Source organism: Dermochelys coriacea, chromosome 8, assembly GCF_009764565.3.
Source record: "Dermochelys coriacea isolate rDerCor1 chromosome 8, rDerCor1.pri.v4, whole genome shotgun sequence".
NCBI lineage: Eukaryota > Metazoa > Chordata > Testudines > Dermochelyidae > Dermochelys > Dermochelys coriacea.
In genome coordinates this window covers 5,238,323-5,250,309 of record NC_050075.1, presented here as the reverse complement: position 1 = coordinate 5,250,309, position 11,987 = coordinate 5,238,323, and the positions used below count along the sequence as shown (strand labels likewise).

The window sequence follows — 11,987 nt, the reverse complement described above, 5'->3', positions numbered from 1 at the left end:
GGTTATATGGTTCTGATTCATGCCCATTTGTAATAATAAAAAGCAATGATATTTAACAGGAATCCATAGAACAGAATTACAGAGTCCTTAAATTCAGAGTGTCCTGAAGAGTCAACTGTTCATTCACTGAAGAGAATGGGGTTATCCATATGTAATATGGTATCCAAATATTACTAGTGACAATGAACTTATATATATATATAGGAGAATCTCATAAATATCCACAGAGCTACCTCATTATTCTCTTTCAAATGTTTCCTTAAAACTTTCCTTTGCCATGATGACTACAAAATCCTTAACAATGGCAAGGCAGATGGTGTGCTGAGACCACCGCTTATCATGCTGACCAATATTGTCTCATCGTTTCTTTGTGTCCCCACTGGTTGTCCCAGGTTTTACACTTAGATTGCAGTGAAAGTAGCAGCAATTAAAATGAATGCAGTGACCATGAATAGAGATGGTTCAACAGAACATCCAGCAAAAGCAAATTCAACTTGAGAAGCAGCTGAGGGGCTGTGTCATGCAATGAATTAATGCACTAGCCATTCAGCTTTGGAGATCTGGGTTCAGATTCTGAATTAACTCAAAACTTGCACATGGAATTAGTGGGGTGTCTCATTATCCTAGTCTTCACTGCTGCACATCACAAAACCACCGTAGAATTTGGAAGAACTGAATATAAATGCTAACTGCTGTTTAGAAGAGATCCAAAGGTGGCAGGACAAGTACTGAGGTGCACTGGCAAAGCTGTCCAGGAGCCTCGCACCAGAACAGGCAGGGTACTACAAGGGCATGGCCCAAGTGTCCATTGGAGACATGAATAGCAGTAATCCATACCATGCCTAGCTATAGCCATTACTATCAGCCTCTCATTGTCATAAGCCCTAAGGGCCTGGTCCAAAGCCCATTGAGGTCAATGGAAAGACTCCCAATAGGGTTTGGATCAGGCCCTAAATTCACTCCCAACTTTTAAAACTTGTAGAAAGGGGCAGCAGCTGCAGTGGGGTCACAAGGGTTGTCCCCATTGTGACAAATGAAGTCACCATTTTATGGGACTATATTGGGCTTGTCTTATATCAGGCATATGGGATAGTGAAGACCTGCCAGACCCAATATTTGTAGCTTTCTTCTGGAGACAGGTATTCTTTTAACAGCTCTAATTCTCAAGGCAGATCTTGATTATGAGCAGGTTCCCTTGCAATGTTAAGAGACGTGTCCTCTGTTTCTCCAATGCACAAGCTCATGTCATTTCTTGTTAGCCCTCACACAGCAGCCTTCACGTGAATCCCTCAGTGATCCTCACAAGTCCTCCCCTTAGCCAAATTGCTGGGATCTCATGAATGAGGCCAGCAGCACAGTCATTCCTTCCTTCCCCTGGAAAGGCAGGGATGCATGAGCAATTATGGGGGTACCTTTCAGACCAAATAATAGATCGCATCTCCACTCATTTATTTGCTGCTTGATATAACTAGAGGAATGTGTGTCTCCTGATTGCTCACACCCTTCAGGAACAATGGGAGTTAATGACAGCAGCATGCAGCGGCTTTGTTCCATCAGCATATTACACAAGGGCCTCTCTGCTGGCAGCCTCCTGGGCAAATGCAGCCAGGAATCCTGAGCTGGGGTGAAGCATGGGGGGGGGGAGATGGTCTGTGCACATTTTCACAGCTCAGTGCATGCTGTTTGTGGTCCCCTTGTATGCCAACATTTCTGCAGAAAGGGTCTGACTCTTCAAGATGGCTGTTCTTTGTGGGCCAGATTCTGCTTAACCCCCATGCTGACATGCAGTCAGGAGAGAGTAAGGAGAATTTTCTTCCCTTGTGTGGCCAATGTATGGGCCAGGTGGAATTGCATATTCACTGGAGCACAGAAACTGCCCCTTCCTGACTCCCCAAACGGGGCAAGAGAAATGTGGAGGAGGAGGCGGGGCCAGAGCTCTGCCTACTTACCACAGACACACTTCTACTACACAGCTAATACACATCGTCTTCTCTAATAGGCTTTAGCAGTGGAACAGACTCATTCTACTCAGGAGCAGCCACATTCCTGCTCCTGCAACCCACCAGTCAGTGTGTGTTACTTCAGAGTATATATCTCCCAATGCACTCTCTTTAAACAGTGCTTTCTCTGTCATTTCTGGCCTTCCAGTTTCACTTTATCCTGCTTTTCAAATCCATCTCCAGCTGGTGCGACTATCATGTTCCTAATCTCCAACCCAAGGTGTCTAGGAGCAGTGTGACTCTGCACTGCTCTCAAGGCAAGGATGTGCCCACAAGGTGCAAGGGTATGAACAAGGGTATATATGTGCAAATAAGCTATCTGCTAGTCATGCCACAATGCTCATGCCCTGATTATTAAACTCCAGTCATCCAATCAGGGAGCAGAAACAGTTCCATGTGACATAGGTGACCAATCTGTCGCCATCAGCAATGAATAGCAAATAGATGAAGATGCAGTTGAAGCAAACAGCTCATGAAAAAGCCATTGTCTGAAATACGTTAATTTCAAGTGTCTGTTGATTGATTCCATATAAGAAACAAATTCATAAAAATCAATGTCTGGTCATGGAGACTTCACAACCAGAAAAAGGGTTAAATTCACATTATTCATTATATGTAGCTCATCAAATTCTACTATGGAGCACTTGGCAAGATAGGAATTGCCAGACTGGATCAGACCGATGGTCCATTTAGTCCAGTATCCTGCCTCTGACAGTTCCACTACAAGATGTTTCAAAGGAAGATGCAAGAAACCTTGCAATAGGCTGATGTGAAATAATCTGCTTCCCTCATGTAGGTATCATCCTAATTTCTAACAGAGATTGGCTTAAATCCTGAGGCATAAAGGTTTTTACAAGACAGGGATCTGCCTTCTCTACACCATTCATCATTTTATATACTTTAGTACGTCCTCTCATAGAATACATTGCAAACATAGAGGGCCTGATCCACCATTGCACAGCTCAGCACCACGGTAATGCCATTGAAACCATAATGTTATCATGGTTGGGAGCTAGACTCCTGGTTGTGGGACTGGCATATATTTTCATGCCAGTCTCACAAAAAACAACCACAACCCAACAAAACAATTAAACTCCTGTGGCGCTTAAGACATCACTCCTTCCCCAACTTTGGCTGTTCAGTTTAGAAGTATTATTACTGTGACAGGACAGTTCAGTTCAGCTGGTGGCACTATTGCTTCTGGGCCAGGAGATCAGGAGTTTAAGTCTAACATCATGGCTTTAGGCTCATTTCAAGGATGACTATGAGGTACAGTACTGAAGAAGGATGCTACCCAATTAGAGGTGGCACCTTTCAGATGAGATGTTAAATCAAACTCTTGTTGACTCATCCTGCTGGCCAGTATCCGTCTCTGAACAGAAACCGGTTCTCATACCTAAGGTTAGAGAGTGAGCTTTGACTGAGCATGTACTGACTGCTGAATTTGTCTATACTGGCACTGCATTACTGATTTTTTAACCTTTTGAATTGCAAAGCAGAAGAGCATACACCAAGGATGGAACATGCTAGAAAAGCCAAATCCCATGCTAACCAATTATGTGAAGAAGTAAGGTGTGCTAAGTCTTGAGAAGGAATGGAAATGGGTCAGAGTAGGGAGGATGGTCCAGTAGCAAGCTCATTGGATGGGGGCCCAGAAGACCTGGGTTCAGCTTCTGACACAATCACAGCATTCCTGTGTGAACTCAGGCAAGTCACTAATCTAGCTAGTGCATAAATTTGCCATCTGTGAAATGGAGAGTACTTCCCTGCCTCACTGGGATGTTGTGAGGATAAAATCCAGTAATGGTTATGAGGTGCTCAGATCTTAGATGGTGATGAAGGCCATGTAAATATCTAGATAGATTGCATCCGATGAAGTGAGCTGTAGCTCACGAAAGCTTATGCTCAAATAAATTTGTTAGTCTCTAAGGTGCCACAAGTACTCCTTTTCTTTTTTGCGAATACAGACTAACACGGCTGCTACTCTGAAACCTGTTAGATAGATTGATAGAAGTGTTAAATCTCTGTGCTGGAGGGAGAAGATAGTTGCCAGTTTGGGGTTGGAGGAAAGTGTCTAGGGGTATAGGGGCAGCATTTCTGGCAGAGACTAGCCTTTTAATCTAAATATTATTTTTATTACTTCCTATTAATTTTTAAAGAATTTAACTGCCCCATTTCATTCAGTAGAACTGATCAAATGAGGTAACTGTGCTCTGATTGGTCAGCAGTTACTGCTTGTAGCTTTTTATGACTACAACTGAGGATGTAGTTCCAATCCATGGTGTTGGGACAGGCCAGCTTCATGGCTATCCAGGCCTTTTGGGTGCTGTCTTGGTCCATGGCTCAGACCAGTCAATGATGTCACATTGCCCGGTGGATACTGGCCTAGAGGCATTAATGTTTGTAAGGAGCCTCAGAGCCACCAAGGCCAGGAGCTCCAGCCAACCTGCTGAACATTTTGAATGGCCTGGAGCAGATACGTTTAGGCTGCCCTGGAGCCACAGATAACTTTAGCACTGATTGCCTCTAGCCAGTTTGTTTTCTTTAAAACCAAAAACTCTTTCTGAGGTTTAATTTTCATTGAGGCGCCATTCACCGTTGTTTTTTATTTCATAGACAACCTTCTACCGTTCTTTAAGCTTTCAGCAACAAATATTATGTCCTGCTGCATAAAGATCTTGAGTGCTGCTGAATGGAACAGGTGACATCCTGACATTCCATCCCATTGCAGTTTGGGGGTTCAAGCAGAGGACTCAGGCTCTAGAGTGGTGAATGGAGGCACCTTAGCAGAATTTACTACATTTTGGCCTTTTAACTATTTGGGCAATAATTTTATCAGTCCTGATGCAGCCATCTCGTATTATTATTTAATTAGTTCAGCATGACTGTTTGCAGCCAAGTTTGGCTCCAAAGATTTTCCAATCTTTGTACCTGGAGGTCACATGGTTGGGTCAAGTATTCTGATTCAGACCCCTGTCTCCTTTCCAATACTTGTATTTTTATTCAACTCTCAAAAAATAAAAGTTATAACATTTAGGTTAACATTTAGGTAACAGATTTTCAAAAGAGGCCAGCTCCCATTTAGGCACCAGAACAAAAGAGAGATTTTCTGAAGAGCACAGCATGTTGGGTGTTGAGCTCCTCTGGAAATCTGCTTCCACATGTCACAAAGGGAGTTGCTGGTTGCTGAGTATCTTTCAAAGTCTGCCCCCAATTGTGCATGCTGCACACTTGAAAATTCAGCCACGAATTCTTCTGAAAATATGACCCCACAGGACCAACCCTGTGGTCCAGGAGTCAATGACAAAGATGATCCCCTGGTCACCTAATGCTCTCATTGGAGGAGGGAATGTCACACCTCTCCAAAACACAGGAGTGGATGGGGTAGGCTGACCAGGAGAAGGGGATACACTTCACCCTAGGCAATGGGGAGGGATGCTGGCTGGAGTGGATTCTCATGCTCCCTATCTTGGAGATAGGAGGTGAACTTGGCAAGGCTGCTGGTCCACCCCCCAAGAACACTATCTCAGCAGAACCACCACACCTCCAAATGACCAGCAGCAAATAGGCAGAGAATTGCACGTAATCATTGAAATTGAACAGCTCCCCGATATTCAGAATATTTTGTCTGTTGTTGGGGTGAACACATCACATTTTTATGTCATTTTTCATTTTTTAGGCATCAGTGCTGGATTACTGCCATTTCAGATAAATTTATCTTAAAACAATGATGCTGTTTTTTATTGTGCAAGAAAATGCACCTTAATAATAAATTTGGGGAAATACACTGCTCGGGGGTTGGGAATGGGGGAACTGGAAGGGAAAAGGCCAATTTCCAAACTACTTCCCTGGCCTTAGTGCCACATACATTAGCCACTTATAGCATTAGCCCATGCAGGACCACAGGAAAGCCAAAAATAACAGAGTTTGTTTCCATCAAGACCAATCTACCATTACTAGATTATTCCTGTGTTTGATTTTCCCAATTTAAATAAGTGGCTGCAGCAGTTTATACCAGCAGGCAGAGGTAATTATTTTTGCAGAGATTTGTCAAGCTGGTTGTAAAGGCTCCTGCTAGCACCTTGACAAATCTGACTATTACCAGCAAAATTGCCATTTTAAAAAAATATAAAATATGTTTTCTTCTAAGGAACAAACAAGGAAAGCTGTGACCTGGTCACTTGGGAAAGGCCTTCAGTTGCTTTGCAGTGTTTCTTCGGGCCACAACAGGACACTTCTGCTGAAAGGAGGAAATTTACCCTCATGGACAGGACCTAATCCATCACATAAGTTCCATGCTGGAGCTTTGCATGGAGCATCTCTGGTGCCCATGGATGGGGGCTTTGTCGAGCCTGAATAAGCCATTGTGGGGGGTGATGTTACAGGCAAAGGAGGGTAGAGCCAGGGGAAAGCTCCATCTACACACAGAGCCAGTGGCTCTGATGCACTGTGCAAGTGGTCTGGGGTTGACAGCAGCCACTATTCCAGCCAGATGGTGCAGCTGCAGTATGCCTTAGAGCTGGGCTGTAGAGTGGATTTCACCTTCACAGCTCAGCCATGCACTTCCTCTGCAGCACCCTGATGGCGTAAGCATTACGTGGGCAAAATGAATTTCACTCCAAACCCCACAGGCATCCAACAAGTCTATGAAAAGTGTTTGAAAGAAACACATACAGACCCCAAGTCAGTTCCTAGGTAGTCTGCACAGATGTATTCACACCCACCGCCTGGGGAGCCAGGAGAGGAAGGGATCATAGGAACTCTGAGGATAGTTTTATACCCTCCAAGCTTTCCCCTAAGCAGAGACCCGGGGAATTTCAAAGTAACCAGGTAAGTGAGGTTTGGAGCGCCTCTGGAGAGGCACAATGCAGCCAGGACATCATGCAGGATCTTGCCCATTATCTGCATTCACAGAGAACCTGCTGCCTTTTCAAACTCTATTTTGGAAGGGAAAGAAAGAAACAGACGTTAATTACAAAACTGCCCCAAAGCATCCTTCTCTACCGCAAAGAAAGGCCACCACTCTCTGCCTTTCTTGTACTGTGCCAGTTAACATCTAACAACTTTAACAACTTGCGTGTTGCCATAGGGGACTCAGAACTTTACAGATTCAGATTTATTTCCCTACCATTTTGGGGGGTGGGGGAAAGCCGGGACATGTAACAACAAGCCAATGAAAAATGTATTGGCTGATAGTTTTCACTTCAGATGACAACTCATGGTGCTCACCTCTTCGATCAAGTAGGGGATTTTTATCTTGTGCAGTCAGATCACAAGTCCATTAAAAATCAGAGAAAAAGACAAGACATAATCTTAGTGCTGCAGTGAATTGCGTTGGCTGTGCTGTCTGTGAACAGGCCCTTTCAGAGGTCCAAGAGTCCTGGGCCCATGGATGGGGGCTTTGAGGTTCCTAGTCATAATAAAAATAAAAAATGATGACACATGGTCTAATCTTGTGCTATCAGAACCGATATATTTTTATTAATATTTATGAACTTTTTAACACTTTAATATGACAAAATTTATATCAGTTAACAAAAAAAATATGTCTTTTACCAAATCACATCTCTTATTTGCTTAAATTTGCAGCTCTAAGCTAAAAGAGTGTGTCACATTTTGGTCCGATAGGGATGCGCATAAAAACAAGTTGTGAAACTTATTAAAGGCCCAAAAATTAACAAGTGTCTAAATTTGAGGCACCCTTTGAGCTTGAGGCCCAGGCCAAATGGCCTTCTTGGCCCCCACTCTGATTAGCCCTGTCTGTGAAGGCTAGAACTCTGGTGATGTATGTTTGGGCTGAGCTGATCTTTGGAGGGCAGGATGCTGCCAGTGTAGTTAGTGACTGAAGTGTACGTTCTCCAGCTTTTCCTGGTTGCTGGCCCTGCATTGTCTGCTGCCCAGCACTGCCAAATGAAATAATAACACATCAGGATTTCTTGTTTTATGTCTTTAACAAAAAGCTCCTCTTATTTACATCAGGAACAACACCAGTCTCTGGAGCAGCCCAGAATCTGGCTTCATGTGTATGTATGTGGGGGCTGGGGCAGGGGTGTTAAACCAGACAAATAAGTTCCCTGCATAGATTTGAGTGGATACAGTATTCTTCTTTAATTCCTGTCCTAGGTGGTTTTCCAATGTTGCTGTGCACATTTAACACTTGCTTCATTTCACTCCAGAGTTTGTTGCACTTCAGCAGTGATTACAGTGATTCCTGAATAAGCAGCATACTGGCTAAGTCTGCCATGTTTCTCCCTAGCAGCTAGAGCACATAGAGGATAAGAGACTACTACTGCTACTAGCTAATAGGATTATTCCATTAGCTCAAGGTAGAGGCCTGGGCTTTGGAATTAAATGTCAGAGGCTCTATCCTTGTTGATGTCTAGCAGTGGGTGTCATAGGCCATAAATGTTGGAATTGTGTTGGACAAAATGCACTGTATGTAAGGTTTACTTTTTTAAATGGTTAGTTTCTGGGTTATTTGTATGGCAACCTTCCAGACTCCAACTCCCTTGACTCTTCAAAAGATCAAAGGCGTTCGCGATAAAAGCTCCAGGTCTATTGTCCCGTCCAGTTCACTCATTTCCTAGTTTGTTTTCTAATAACATGTCTGGTGTAGGTTTAAATATCCCAAGTGGGAGTATGTCTTGCATTTCCCTGGGAGATTATCCCAAGGGAACTGGTCATAGTATGTAATGTCAGAGTTTGATTTATCTTCACCCAGGCAAGAAAACCACCCTAAGCTCCAACTCCTGAAGGAATTAATCACTGATGCACTCAACCAGAGCTGCCTGAGGTCTCTCCTATCAGTGCCCCTGTTGATCCATGACATGTTGTTGGTGTTCATTGCAAAATGCACATAGGTTGATGGAACAAAACTAGTCATGAGAGCACCACTGCTCTGATGAGACACGCTGTGCCTCAGCATCCAAATCAAACACTTGGCTTTGCTTTCTTTTGGATGGTATTTCTCCAATTCCCACTGCAGAATGGCAACCAAGCAGTGCCTGGGCTGTCAGAGAAGAGTAAAGGGGCTAGCTGAAGAAGAAATCCTGCTTTGCATCACAATTCAGCGGTTAAAAAAAAACAGGAGTACTTGTGGCACCTTAGAGACTAACAAATTCATTGGAGCATAAGCTTTCGTGGGCTACAGCCCACTTCATTGGATGCATTGAATGGAACATATAGGAAGAAGATATATATATACACATACAGAGAAGGTGGAATTTGCCATACAGACTATAAGAGGCTAATTAATTAAGATGAGCTATTATCAGCAGGAGAAAAAAAAACTTTTTGTAGTGATAATCAAGATGGCTCATTTAGACAGGTTTCAGAGTAGCAGCAGTGTTAGTCTGTATCCACAAAAAGAAAAGGAGTACTTGTGGCACCTTAGAGACTAACAAATTTATATGAAGTGAGCTGTAGCTCATGAAAGCTTATGCTCTAATAAATGTGTTAGTCTCTAAGATGCCACAAATACTCCTTTTCTTTTTCCATTTAGACAGTTAACAAGAAGGTTAAGTATCCTCACACCTTCTTGTCAACTGTCTAAATGGGCCATCTTGATTATCACTACAAAAATTTTTTTTTCCTGCTGATAATAGGTCATCTTAATTAATTAGCTTCTTACAGTTTGTATGGCAAATTCTATCTATCTATCTATCTATCTATCTATCTATCTGTCTTCTTACTCTATGTTCCATTCAATGCATCCGATGAAGTGGGCTGTAGCCCACAAAAGCTTATGCTTTAATAAATTTGTTAGTCTCTAAGGTGCCACAAGTACTCTTGGGTTTTTGGGGGGATACAGACTAACACGGCTGCTACTCTGAATTCAGCAATTGGTATTGAAAGGTATGCATCACACCATGCCTAACTTCCTAGGGACATGACAAAAACCTAAGTACACAGATATTTGAACATGTTTGAGCTTAGCATCATGTTTGTACCAAGACATTGGAGAACTTCCCTAAACATACCTCCACAACCGCACTACTCTATCACATATGCACAGAGCCAAAGCTTTGACATGAAGGTGAGTCTTGCAGCATGCCCTGAAAATCATCAACTCCAGATTCTGGTGGGCCAAAGGAGATGTGAAGTGAAGAACTCAGGACCCCTTACTGAGAATGCCCCACTGGCAACCTTCTCTTCTTCAACCAGGGGTCTGTTGGCTAGAGCATCTCAGATTATTGCATCTGCCATGGTCTTCTTCTGCTGGGAGACATGTGATCTCTCAAATAGGTGGAACCCAGACCATTCAAGTGTATATAGGTCATAAAGAATACCACGGCTTCATCCCCAAGTCAGATGGCAGCCAGTGCAAATATCATGTGCTTCCTATGAGCATCAACTGCTATGTCACTGGCACTGAGCATTAATTATATCACTACTACTATTGTACTAACTTGTGCAGCAGCTCCAGGCATGAGATGGCTGAGACAATTTAGGGAAAGCCTACACTTAAAATGCTACATCAGAACAGCTGCACTAATGCAGTAATGTAGTTAAATTGATATAGGTCCGTAGCATAAATCAAACCTTAGTTTACATGAGCTTTCCCAGAAGGAGATAAAATAGTCCCTTTGAGGAGGGTAGACCTTCCTTCTTAGAGATCAGAGAATCCTTTAATTTAGAAAGAAAATTATTGGCATTATTTACAAATGAGACATCGACGAGCCAGTTAGTATGCACCAAGCAGATCATATCATCAGTCACCCCTCTCTGGTCTTTTATATGTTCTTAATAAGCCCATGGGTCCTCAAAATAAATGTTCAACTGAGGATCTTTGGAATGACTGGTTAGACCCAACAAGGGAGCCCAATCCTGCAGTCCTTACTCAGACAAAACTTCTTCTGTAGCCACTAGTTTTGTCACAGCAAGGTCTGCAAAACTGACACCATGGTATCCATTCATCCATACAAGTTGTACATTGATAGCAACACTGGGACAAGAGATGTTAGCAAAAATACATCCTGCCATGATCTCAAGATGTAATTTATCCAGGGGAAAATTCTCTTCAGGGCATGAACACCACTAAGAATGTTTAAAAACAAAAAGAAACCTAAGATGATGGTAATTGTTGGAAATTTGGAGTTGTTATTGCCTATGGAGAGTGGAATGAATCTTGTGACTATAACATAAGACTGAGAGTTACGAGGCATGGGATGTTTTCACAACTGAAGGTGCATACATGGAGGGCATGTTAAGGTTAAGTTGAAAACCTGGCCCTAAATGTTGGCTTGTTTGAGTTATGTTGCTGTTTTGCAACTGATACCCCTAGAGACATTTCGGATACTAATTAGTGCATTTGGGATCTAAATGGACCACGAAACTATTTCCTTTATGTGCAAAACAGCTGGTGTTAAAAGGATGATACTGCAAAAATGGAAATCAACAAGAATCTTGAATATTGTAGGTTGGTGTCCTGGGCTGGGTGAATTGGCAATCTTAGAAAAAATACTTTTTATTACAATGATGAATTTATTGGATGAATGTGAGAGCAAAATGGATGAATCTCTGTAGATGGACATTTACAGAAATATACTTCCATTTTAGTATACATGGATGTGTTTGCTCCTCACACTGTTGTCAGTATCATTCTGTACCTCCCTTCCTTCTGCCTTTTAAAAGAAAAACAAATTAAAAGTCAGCAACTAGCCTAATCTCCCAACCAGAAAGTAGCAGACACAAGTGCTTTTGATCTGTTGCCATTCTCTATTGTTGAGAATATTGGCTTTCAAAGGTTCTTGGAACATATTGCATCAGTCTATTCTCTCCCAAGCAGAAAATCCTCCTCCATCTTTACTGTGCTTTGTAGCACGATAGCTTACACATCAACAGAGGCATACACTCAGAGAAACAGGGAGAAAAGCGATAAGTTTTACCACTGATGTGTGAACAACCAGCCAAACAATTGCATAGTTTTTTCTTAAGGTATGTCGTGCTAGCTTTCAGGGGGAGGGCATACATATTTCTAGCGCCGCT

General features: G+C 42.6%; 1 protein-coding gene across 1 annotated transcript in view; it reads left to right on the top strand.

Moving 5' to 3' along the window:
* The first annotated feature begins 11,918 nt into the window (after positions 1-11,918).
* The window catches only part of GRIA1 (glutamate ionotropic receptor AMPA type subunit 1), a 217,983-nt gene continuing 217,914 nt past the window's right edge, over positions 11,919-11,987 (top strand). The window contains exon 1 of the mRNA XM_043520205.1: positions 11,919-11,936. The gene's annotated coding sequence lies outside the window, so the exon portion shown is untranslated. The remainder of the gene's footprint in view (positions 11,937-11,987) is intronic.